The following is a 13,233-nucleotide window of genomic DNA, read 5'->3' on the forward strand; positions in this document are numbered from 1 at the left end:
TCAATAAAACTATTAGTTCAGCACTTTTGAACAGGACACTATGTACAGCACAGTACAGTACAGTATTCTCCCTGTTCACCAAGTCAGAACAGTAGGATAAATAAAAGGGGCATGTAAGCAGACATTGAAAGCTCTTACAAAATTTTGATGATGACATTTCTTTAAAACAGGCTATAGGCTACATGTACACCACCAAGTCAGAACAGTAGTTAGAATTATGAGGGAAAAGGGATCAAATTATTAGGGTGAGGCTAACAGCTTACTACACAACATACACTTGATATTACTTTCTTAGTTACAGTATACATATCTCCCTGGCATATAACTTCATTTACGCAGCAGCATGCAATACATTTTTGGACTCACCTTGTTGTGCTGTGCTCACTTGAACAGGAAGGTTGTGTGGCTGTCCTTTGAGGGCAAATTTTGTCATCAAACTTTGTCATCAAAGTCTGGCATTCTCTAGATTTATGGTACTTTCAAGACAACAAAGTTGACCTTCAGGCCCGAGTTCCCAACTTGAAATTCCAAGTTGGATGACCATTCAAAACCTATTTTCCCAATCAGAGCAAAAAAAATTGAGTTCCCAGTTGTCTTGAACTCACTGAAGTCTGAGATTTCCCAGTTCCGAGTTTCCATTTTTTTTGAGCAAGGCAGAAGTCCTGCTGGTTTGACAGCATGAGCACCGATTTGTTTTATCTATAATTTCTCTTCTTATTTTCTCTTCATATGACAAGGATTGAAAAGGATTTTCCAGTAGATTGTCGACTTGATTCATGATGATAACTGCTAGCTTGCTAGTTAACATTTTGAAAATATGATGTTGACATGATCAGTCCAATCAAAGCTACTGTAGATATAACGTAATTAGATTTTGTTTTGCCTTCTTGGACGGGCACTTCTAATGTAACTCGATGGCAGCACCTAAGTAGCTTGAATATTCGAGCTCTACCTGTAGATTTTGTGGTGACGTAGTGTCCCTATGAGTGACAGAACACTGAGCCAATCGTGGCGCAACTAGAGAACATTACCAGCCCCTACGCTCTGTATTTTCAGCTGGCTGCCCAACCACCACAGAAAGCTAAGCTGAAACACCTGCATTTTGGAGCTGCCTTACTTAATAAAGGAAAAAAGAGACAAAATTTGTATGCGACTTTATTAACTCAATCATTTAGCTCTTTTTTTTTAACATTGTTTGCAAACTGATATGTGACAAGTATTAATGCCAAAATAACATGCAAAACAGGCAAACATATATCTCTCTTTTTTTAAAGTATAAATTAGTGGGGTTAACCCCCACTGAAGAGAATACACAGTGAATGTAGGCAAACATTGTGTTTACACAATGACATCGATCAAGTTTTTCTATCCTTACAAAATATTTATTGCTTTTTATAATATTTTTATTTAAAAAATCTTAAATGATTTCAGAATCCCCTTTCAACACAGCCAGCCAGAACTTAAAAAGAACAGGAGATGCATTTCTTGCTTATAAAAAAATTAAAAGACAGAAACTCCCAGTATGATCTGCAATGTTTTTCTCTACAAACTGGTGTGTGTGTTCACCGACAGTCCTTCAGGTGACATCCTTTTAACAAAATAAATGTTTTGAGATCGATTGACTCATCATGCCGGCATAGAAGGGTGGCAATTTTACGCTTGGTTGTTGGCTAACAAGACTCCATGCACAAGCAATTCTCAATTAAATTCTGTCTGATTTGCAAGAGCTACGGGCTAAAATGAGGCAACTAAAGTTGCCGCGGAGACCGCCTGAATGGTTGCAGGCCTCCCATTGGTGAGGGGGATTGTTTCCTCCCAGCAGGTGAAGGACAGATCTGAAATGAGGACTAAACCCACTATTCACATGGCGAATAGGTTATACCAACAGGGAGCAAGGCAAACTTATAGGGGCCACATACTGCTAACTTGTTAACCCAGTCCTGATTCAAGGATGGTGTGTGTGGGATTTTGATGATACATCCCTGTAAGAAGACTTGCTGTGAGGGTCTGAGGGAACCGACGTTCAACAAACCGCATGCTCCCGACATGGATCATTAGAGGATGAGTTTCCAGGCCCCAAAAATATACCCTAATTGTTTGGCTAAGTAGATCTGCTTGGCAGTGAGGCTGTGGATCCAGATTGGGATCAGGAAAAGGAGGAAAGAGGCGCTGTTCCATCCCAGTCTGATCCACGGATTACTCAGTTTGGCATAGATATCAGGAACATAAGTCATGGAGAAGAGTGAGAGGAAAAGTGAGGGATGTAAAACGTGTCCGGAGTAATTAGGTTTTAATTTGAAACATGGGGGTTCAGTGAAGGCACACAAGCAAAAAGCATGCATACAAATGCACACTCACAAATCTTTTCTTTTTCTCTCAACTATCTCTCTCACACACACACACACTGTGTGTGCACACCACAACATGTTTTACTTAATTTTCCACCTGGAATGAGAGAAGTAGCCAACTTAAAACCAAGTATTTTGGCAACTTACCACAAGAATACTAAATGAATATATATTTCCAATTGTAGCCTATTTCCATCCTGTCTCAGTGGTCTGTAAATGCATGCAAGCACATTTCAGAGCTGATATACTTTTAAAGTCTCCTCTTTAATTGTTATGCACACACATACATTCATTAAACTGACTGGGTAATTAGACAAGCACTGAGTAACCTAATTTATACACTAGAGACAATTTTGTGAGCGGACCAAGTAATTGGGCGTCACTCTAAAGCGGGAAGGTGGAATAAACGAGTCAGGAGTAAGTTTTCTTGATTGAACACAGTTCTCTATTGAGGGCATTTGGTCAACAAACACTCCAACATAATCAATGAAAATATTCCAAGGAAAAACCATACATCTTCTTCTCCAGATGAGACAGGAACACAATAAGATTATCTTTAAACTATAACAAAAAGTCACGGGATTGTCACCGTCTTAGTGGTTCTTCCTGGACTACTCCTCTCTCTCGGTGGCCATCTTCCAGAGATAGTTTTCCCCTCTCTCTGCTGGTTCCATTCTCTCTCTTATAGGGGAAGGAGAGTATGTCATTAGTACCGTCAGCTGTGCTTAATTGCCTCTGGTTACCTTGTCTCCCATGCCTTGTTGGGCTACTATCCATGAGCCCAGCCTGCCCTCTGGTGGTCCTTCCACAATTTATAAATGTACGGTACTCTTGTCTCCAATGGAGGCTGGTGGGGGGAGCTATAGGAGGACGGGTTCATTTCAATGGCTGGGACGGAATTAATGGAACATACCGTCCCATTAATACCACATACCGTTCCATTAATACCACAGTGTTTGACTCCATTCCATTAATTCCATTCCAGTCATTACAATGAGGCCATCCTCCTATAACTCATTCCACCAGCCTCCTCTGCTAGAGTCATAGTAGTTTTAACTAAGTTTAACTAGGTTGACTACGAAATAAATAATAGATTTTTCTTCCTAGTTCCAACAATAGGGTGAACGAATAATTTTTGTTACTTTAAATAAACCCATGGCTTATACCTCGGCTACTGTAACACACTCAATTCAACTGGACCTTGCATTGCAGCATCTATTCTACGTTGTTCGACATCGTCTGAATTAATCTAAATCTCACAGCTGAAGTATAAGGATACAAGGAGTAAAATATCTCCTTAAGTAACTTCAAACCAAGGCACAGGCATAAACATAAGATACTTTGCATAGGCAACAGACCCTACACAGTAATTGCTACCATCTATCTTGGCATTTTAAATTCGACCAGAAAAATATCCCCTCTTCCAATGAATCTCTGGGTCCTTTTCCTACCTTCTCCCCCAGGACATGACCTAGTTGAATATAAGGGGAGCCTTTGAAGTAACATTTCATTAACCCTCTCTCATAATTCCATATGCTTGAAGTCTGAGTAGGCACTATATGTTTTCTGTAAATATGGCAATTCTTCATTGTAAATATTTCTCAGTTAGAACTGCAGTACATCTCCTCTACAGGGTATGAGATACAGTAGTTACAGTATTCCCATTGCCTTTCTGACATAGTCAAGAGGTGAAACCAGAAACAGTAGATTGTCTCAAACACTTTTCTGTACACTAGTTAGTAGACTGAACAGGGGTACAGTGATGAAAGCTACTATGCTCTTGTTCACACTCATTAACTCTGATTTAGAACAGCAACCCCATGAGTCTGCTGTACTGCAGCTCTCCTTAACCAGTGTCCTCAAAGACCTGAGGACATTCAACTTGATACACTGTGTTCTTTAGAGCTCTATTTGTTGAAAATATCTGCAATGGGGGAGAGGAGAGGAGGGAGGGGAGATTTTTCATTCTTGTCTGTCAGCTTGTTGCTCCAGGTATGAATGAGCTAAAATACCTTTCCCATGCAGCGTTGGTGGAAGTGGCGCTCACTGGTGGACTACACTTCACATGCAGAATGCAGACTGGTGGACTACACTTCACACGCAGAATGCAGACTGGGGGACTACACTTCACACGCAGAATGCAGACTGGGTGACTACACTTCACACGCAGAATGCAGACTGGGAGACTACATGGTTGTGTTCAATAGGCAGCAAACAGAATAAAACTGAGTAAAATGGGGAATTACCTGGACTTGTCCAATGACAAATTCAAACGTTCTTATTATGTTGAATGCACCCTAATGAACACGCCCCAGAATTACCCCTGACCTTTAACCCCTACATGGGCAATGACCCAACAGGTTCAATAGCACAGATGGTATATGGGGGGGGAAGCACTGTTCCCCGTGCGCCGAAGACGTGGATGTCGATTAAGGAAGCCCTCCGCACCACTCTGATTCAGAGGGGTTGGGTTAAATGCGGAAAACACATTTCAGTTGAAGGCATTCAGTTGTATAACTGACTGGGTTTCCCCCTTTCCCTTTCCCTTTCCCTTGCAGCAACCTAAAATAGTACGGAGGGGAGCTTGCCAATCAGAGTAACTGTTAGAATTTTATATTTGGTTTGGTACCACCACCAGCGTAGCTATGAAAATGTATTCAAACATTCCCTACAGGCACCCAAATAATGATTCTCAACATTTTACCAGCATGTACCCTCTAATTTTGAAATGCCATTCTCTCTGCATTTCAACTCAAATTGAATTAGGAACTAATCCTTTCACAGCAGAAAATGCCGGGAGCTGAACCTGTGTTCATTTCCTTCGTTTGTGGCATTTTGCTTGCCGGGTCAAGGCCGATAGCCGGGACAAGCTGTGTTTGCACACTGGCATTGCCAGTGCAGCGGGACTAACCTGTACCCCCGCACATTGACTCGGTACAGGTGTCCCCTGTATATACTGTAGCCTCGTTATTGTTATGCAGTTTTCTTGTGTTACTTTTTTATTTTATTTTATTACTTTAGTTAATTCAGTAAATATTTTCTTAACTCTAACTCTTGAACTGCATTGTTGGTTAAGGGCTTGTAAGTAATCATTTCACTGTATAGTCTACACCTGTTTTATTCGGCACACGTGACAAATACATTTAGATTTGATTTGGTTGGTGTAATTAAAAGATACTGTAGCTTAGTGTGGAGACTGTAGCTTAGTGTGGAGTATAATGTGTCCATTTCAGAGTGAGTTCAAGAGACACAAGATACAAGTCTAGTTTTTGCTCCTCTCTCACGAGGAGTGAGCTTTTGAATGGTCACCCATGAGGAACACTGAGGATAAACAATGACCGTCAAAAGTGGTGTTAATAGGACATGAAGTAGGCTTACTGGGCATTGATACTTAGTAGTCAAGTCTGGAGATGTACTACAGTAGCAATGACGCAATCATAATCAAGACAGTTGTTTTCATAAACATTATGATACCCTGTGAAATCCTATTTGAGTAATATGCTAGTGGTAAAGGTGAACAGTATGACATAATTGCACAATGAAGCTATGAGGTTTGAAAATTGTTAATTAAAAGATCACCTTTAGCAAAAAGCAGCATTCGAAGTACTGCCTGTACATTATCCGTTTTACACTGCTGCCCATTACAAAACAAAAGATTTGTTCTTATCTGTAGTGCAGAAAATTACTCATTGTTAAAAAAGTGCAAATTTCGGCCTTTTTAAGACCCACATCTGTTGGGAAGTGCTGACTTCCAAAGCCAGGACTGGGAGGGGGGACTGGAAACTATGCATAATTCAGTAGGAGGAGCCATGAGGTCAGCCCATTACGGCAAGATAATGTGGCCAGATCCGGACTGCTGCTGGGACTGCAGTGACAAACATAGAAGGATAGTGCTTTTTTGCTCATATTCATTAGTGTGTGCTTTTGGTGTGTGTGTGTGTGTGTGTGTGTGTGTGTGTGTAACGTGTATGCTAACATGTGCTGCAATATTTCGCTTTCTCCACTTTTAATATTCCTTGGCTGGCATAGCTAAAGTCTCCCTAAACCTCCCTTCCACCAGCAGCCTGCAGGGTTACTGGGACCAGCTGTGAATCTGTCACTCCACAATCGGTTTTAATTTCACACTTTCTCTCCATCAGGCGTTAATCCGACCAGGGACAGTGGCGTGGTGCACAGCAGTCTACTCTCCCAGCCTCCGAGGAAGAGGGAGGGTGCAACTTTCAGTACCCATATGATACGATAATGACATGGTGATGGTAGAGTAGATACGTAGATGTAGTTTTCTCTCGAAAAATGCCATTTAAAATAGAATACACCAAAAGAATATGCACATTTTTGGACCAAATATTAACAATCTTGTAAAATTGAGATTATTCTAAAAAGTAACCTACAGTCTGTTTCAAGGCTCCTCCCTCCGTGAATAGTGAGGGAATCTAGAAACCGGACCGCAACCCTCAGACAGTTGGAGGAGACAGATAATGGCTACACACTGACAACAGATGGATTTAAAACCAATTTCGAGTATCCGATGTAAATTGTGGAAGCGACCACGCAAGGATATAAAGTAATGTATGTAGCCTGTCAGAAAAGTCTTGTCGTTTATGATTTTGTTTTATCCGGGAAAATAATCCCGTGGTCTCGAGCCTGCGTGTTTACGCGCGGACATAAAATCGCGTGTTAGAATTAATTTGGAATGGGGAACAACCAAGTTTGTATAATATCTTCCCATTTGCTGGTTCTGATTATTCTTGCATTTCTACGGGGAGCAGATGGTCAGCATGGCCTCAGTGGAATGTCCGTTCCTGAACATGGCTTTTGCCAACCTATTTCCATTCCTCTCTGTATGGATATTGCCTATAACGAGACTATCATGCCAAATTTATTAGGGCACATGAACCAAGAGGACGCTGGGCTTGAAGTGCACCAGTTCTATCCGCTTGTAAAAGTTCAATGCTCTCCTGACCTGAAGTTTTTCCTCTGCTCCATGTATGCCCCCGTTGTTACGGTGCTGGAACAAGCACTGCCTCCGTGTCGCTCGCTCTGCGAGAAAGCGAGGCAGGGCTGCGAGGCACTGATGAATAAATTCGGTTTCCAGTGGCCTGACAGCCTCTCCTGTGAATCTTTCCCTGTTCACGGAGCGGGTGAGTTGTGCGTCGGGCAAAACGTGTCTGGTAGAAGCACTCCTATTAATCCTACCTCGGATGTAACAGAATCACCTTATGGGCAGCGTAGGACTGTAAAAGGGACAGTTTCGATGCCCAGTTACATTGAGAGTACCCCCCTATTTGAACTACCGTTTTCTTGGGGAGGATTGTGGTGCACCTTGTGAGCCCTCAAAACCACATGGAATGATGTACTTCAATGAGGACGAGTTGAAATTCGCCAAGATCTGGATTGGAATATGGTCTGTGTTATGCTGCGGGTCCACTCTGTTCACAGTTTTGACCTACTTGGTGGACATGCAGAGGTTCAGCTACCCAGAGCGACCCATCATTTTCCTATCGGGCTGCTACTCCATAGTATCATTAGCCTACATCGCTGGCTTCTTGTTGGGGGACAAGGTGGTATGCAACAACCGCTTTGACAGCGACGTCAAAACAGTCATCCAAGGCACCAAAAAGGAGGGCTGCACCATTTTGTTCATGATGCTCTACTTTTTCAGCGTGGCCAGCTCCATCTGGTGGGTCATCCTGGCCTTGACGTGGTTCTTGTCAGCCGGGATGAAGTGGGGTCACGAGGCCATCGAAGCCAACTCGCAGTACTTCCACCTGACGGCATGGGCGGTACCCGCCATCAAGACCGTCACCATCCTGGCGGTGGGGCAGGTGGACGGAGACGTTCTGAGTGGCGTGTGCTACGTGGGCATTAACAGCGTGTACGCTCTCAGAGGCTTCGTTCTGGCGCCGCTCTTCATCTACCTCTTCCTGGGGACCTCATTCCTTCTGGCCGGCTTTGTGTCGCTCTTCCGCATCCGGACCATCATGAAGCATGACGGCATCAAGACGGAGAAGCTGGAGAAGCTCATGGTGCGCATCTGCATCTTCAGCGTGCTCTACACGGTGCCCGCCACCGTCGTCATCGCGTGCTACTTCTATGAGCAGGCGTTCAGGGAACAGTGGGAGAAGAGTTGGGTGAGTCGGACGTGTAAGAACTACGCCGTGCCGTGCCCTGGGCACCACCACCCACAGATGTCGCCAGACTTTACCGTCTTCATGATCAAGTACCTGATGATGTTGATTGTGGGTATCACCTCTGGCTTCTGGATTTGGTCGAGTAAGACGCTGAATTCGTGGAGGAGATTTTATACGAGACTGGCGAGCAATAAACAGGGTGAGACAACAGTGTAAGACCTAATACTGTTTGTTGTCCCCTGAACACACACACACACACACACACAGATGCATGAACTGAAGAAAAAGCTACTGTGACACACTTTAAAAAAAAAAGGTTCTAAATAAGCTTTTTTGGGGAGACTTTTTTACATATTTGTATTTAAAATAGCCCACACATCTGATTCTAATCTATCACACTTTGATATAAAAAGAAGGAAAGCTCTTATCTAGTTCAATGAGGAGAATTAGACTGTCTGAACTTTTTCATTCATTCTATTTGTGCTCCATTGAACTTTTTCATGTCATCCCTTTAGTGGTGTTTCATGTGAACTATGGGAAGATCTCAATTGCGTACTCCTCGCATCCTCATCTCCTTCTCAAACATGAATTGGATGAGAGCCAGTGTACACTCCCCTGTGCAGTTTAGATCTTCCCTGTATTTGAGAAACAGTCATCAAGGTTCTGTTGGACTTTTGCTGTATTTTATGGGTCATAATAACCTTTTTCACAATCATTCCATAGACCACTATTTCAAACCTGGTGACAGGCCACTTCATAGTTTATTCTCGTTTCTATTGATGTATTTGTTTTACCATGTGTTTTTATGGGATGTCTGAGCATTCATTTTTCTTTCGCCATGTGTATTTTGTGTTTTGGGGATATTTTACCATTAAAGTGAATGCAGACTTCTCCAAAGAAATATTAGATTAGGGGATGAGATCAATACCCCTATGTGTAAACAAAAGCCTGTCGCTATTGAACTACTTTGAATTTAGCACTCATTCAAAGGCCTTCTACTTACAGGGATAGATCCAAAATGATTACTTTCTGCACACACAAGCTATATGACTGGAATTGACTTTGACAATAATGGAATGCTCAGTCCAGTGCCTTTGTTTTAAGAGAGTATGGGTGGAGTTATTGTCGTTAAAGTCCAATAATCCAACTTTCCAGCTGTCTACACAACTATCCATCCTCTTTCTAGTCACCAAGGGATTGTTTTCTGCTGACTCCAAGCACATGATTCTGCTTAAATGGGTGAAAAATGTAGTAATACCGCACAACACTTGAATGAAAAACATGCTCAACTTTAATGAGGAGTCCTCCTTAGAAATCTGTCACACTGTAGTGCATGTTGCGCATAATGTCATATTCATTATTCTATAATTAAGGAATAAGGCACGGCTAAAGGCTTTTCTTTCTGGATACAGGCCTTAGCTATGATATGTTGGCCATATAGCGCAAAACTCTTGAGGTACCTTATTTTTATTATAAACTGGTTACCAACTTACATAGAACAGTAAAAAAAATATTTTTGGGTCATACCCGTGATATACGGTCTGATATACCACAGCTTTCAGCCAATCAGCATCCAGGAGCCAAACTTCCCGGGTTAGTAATACAAAACAAAGCTTGCATCTGAATTTTTTAGAGTTACAGCTCTATAATGGATGGTATTTTGAATGAAAAATACTGATTAATTTTATAATTTCTTTGACAGAGATCAGTCATTGAGCTTTTGTTGCCCTAATGCACATGGAGGGTTGCGTTCATTAGGCACCAAACAGAAGAAAACAGACAAACCGGGAGGGAATATATGGACTTGTCCAATTATCCTTTGCAAAATATTCTCTGTTGCATGGCCTAATGAACATGACAATGTTGTACACTTGTTCTTGATGATTCTTCATATTATGCATTGCTTCACTCCATTTATGCATTTTTATCAAAGGCATCAACGCTGATATTGATCTTTCTGTTTTAGCGCTGTGGTATATTTTCTTACCCAGGGATGACATTTTCTTAATCAGAGCCATTCATTTTATAGCACTATGTTTGTATTGAGGTCAATGTTGTTTGTATGCCAACCAATGTTTTTAAATTGCATATGACTTTCTAACACCCCTTTTCTGTCTACCAATGTGTATATTAAAACAGATAATCCTAGTTTACCATCATTTAAATGAAAATAAAAGCTACCTCCAATGTATTCACTATAATTGTTGTTTGGACATAATCTTCCTTTGTGGTGAGAGTTACGAACCTTTTTAGATTTCGAAGAGTTTCCGCTAAAATCTTGCCAATGTGGAAGTGTGCAGTATAGTGCTTTCTCCTTTGCTGCAGATCCTGGTTGTCTTTTTAGTACTGTAGCTAGTGTAACACTAATCTATCAAATGTAAGCCAACAAAGGTAACTCAAAGCTATTAGACTATTTGTAACCGCTGACAGTCTAGTGGATTTACTAATGGGTCGTGTTCATTAGATACTAAATGGAAGAAAATAGGCTGAAACAGGGAGGCAAAACCAAGACTTTTCATTTTATGTTGCAAAACGTTAACTGTTCGCTGTTGTGTGCCCGAATGAACACAACCCTGGTGTTACTGAACAGAAAAGTATACATTGAAAGAAGGTAATAAAGTATACGGCCTAGACCAGTGGTTCCCAAACTTGGGGTGAAATTGAAATGGTGTCCCCTGAGAAAATCTGTTTATATTTTCAAACAAAATGTAAGAACTTTCTTCTCTTAAAATGGGTATAGAATACAAACGTTTAGTGTGTTGAAACAGCCTGCTGGACCTAAAATTGAGTGGATATGAAACACACAGTATTAACTAGGTTCTAGTGTCAATTTGGGGTTATGTGCAGAAAAACGTTAGGAACCCTTGGCCTATACTAAAGACCACTGTCATGCTTGTAAATACTGAGTGCAATAATGGCCTTGTATCTACACTGACTATACCAGACATTAGGGCCCCTTTTTCCATCAGAACAGCCTCAATTTGTTGGGGCATGGACTCTACAAGGTGTCAAAAGCATTCCTCAGGGATGCTGGCCCATGTTGACTTCAATGCTTCCAAAAGTTGTGTCAAGCTGACTGGACATCCTTTGGGTGGTGGACCATTCTTGATACTAATAGTTCTAATAGTTTGCCTAATTTCAGTTTGCTTGTTTTGTCACAATCGTTCTACCATCTAAATCATTGTTGCCCATGAAAGGAAGTTAGGCTAGCGAGCAAGCATTTTAGCCAGGTAGTTTAGGACAACAAAAACTAAAAGTGTGTACTCTATGACAGTCATAGACCGTTTAGGCAACATGAAAGAGGAGGATGGCATTGGCTATTCTCTACAAGTAGGGTGAGTGTTATTTTCTACTTGCAAGCGCACACAGACACAGAAATCAGTACCATGGACAGCTACATCATATTTAGCTTACGTTGATTGGACTAAGTTGTTTTTGCTCTCTTTAGTCACTGTATGGAACTAAGCATAGGGGATTAGATGATGTTGAAATGGAGCTAGAATTGAGGAGGCAGCTCCTGTTTTCTTTGAGACTTGCTCTGTGGTTCAAAATCAATAGTTGTTTAGTGGTCCGAAAATGGCGGAAGGATTCACTTGCTTCACCATGCTGTACATCATGTAACTGTTTGTTACGTACAATATGTTTTGTGGACTTCACCAGACAGATGTTGCTCTCCGGTTTTGTGATGAAACAAAGGTGCGGTTGAATTTATTCTGCCACTGTTTCTTCTTATTGTCTCGGCCTTATGCCTATATACCATGGTGGCAAAGGCATATGAACTAACCGGTTATAGCGCAAACAACGCAATTATCATAACACATAGGTTGTAATATGGAATTTGTTTCCTGGCTTGGCTTACCCCGTGATTTTACACATGCACCGCTACTGCCCAAAGGATATATGTTACAATTTGTTTTCACTTTGCATATTTAAATGAGTATTATTGCACTTTTATGTAACTTGAATGTTTTGTCTCTATTTAAAACTTCTCCCTTAAACAGCATTGACGCCAGAGACTAAACTAAGAGAGGAAATACTTTGTAAAGCTTTTTTCAGACAAATAAATCGATACAGAGCCATGAGAGATGTGTTTTCAGGTTTTGTTTACTACATGTTTTGAAAGTGAAAGTTGAAGGCATTTTTGTTAACTTTTTGGTGGGTCCCATGTGTTCTGAACAAGAAGACATATCGCACGTTACATGTTTCATATAGATATGGGGATAACTAAGCATGGTTCACAGAAAGTTCCACGTACATCTTCATACTTGAAATGTTACTGCTTGCTTCATATAGGCCTACTACTACACACCAAGCCTATGCCTATTAGCCATAACTGTTATTGTAACCATGACCTGGAGAGAACAAGGAACAGACAGTTCCTGATCAGATGTGACTTTTTTTTTTGAGAGCCCAGCAAAACATACATTTTTACATAACATGATGTTAGTAGATTAGGTTTGTTATAATCTTGTAGTTTATGGATTTTATTGTCCCTGTCAGTGTGTGTGTGTGTGTGCGTGTGTGCGTGTGTACATTTCCATAGATGTTTCCCATTCATTTACTACTTGTGCTACTGATGAATTAGTGCAATGTATAAGGGGTGTTTGTGTTGCCATGGTTGGTCTATAACACTCTGGAACACCAATCAGCTCTCTCTCTCTCTCTCTCTCTATGTTTGTTTACCTGAATGTGACATTCCAGGTGGCATCAAGCATCCCAATTGATGTCTCCTTATGACATGTGACTTAGTATAA

General features: G+C 41.3%; 1 pseudogene; it reads left to right on the forward strand.

Annotated features, from left to right (window-relative positions):
- Positions 1-6,560: 6,560 nt before the first annotated feature.
- Positions 6,561-10,661, forward strand: LOC115129021 (frizzled-1-like; annotated as a pseudogene).
- Positions 10,662-13,233: the final 2,572 nt, after the last annotated feature.

Source organism: Oncorhynchus nerka, linkage group LG4 (assembly GCF_034236695.1).
Source record: "Oncorhynchus nerka isolate Pitt River linkage group LG4, Oner_Uvic_2.0, whole genome shotgun sequence".
NCBI lineage: Eukaryota > Metazoa > Chordata > Actinopteri > Salmoniformes > Salmonidae > Oncorhynchus > Oncorhynchus nerka.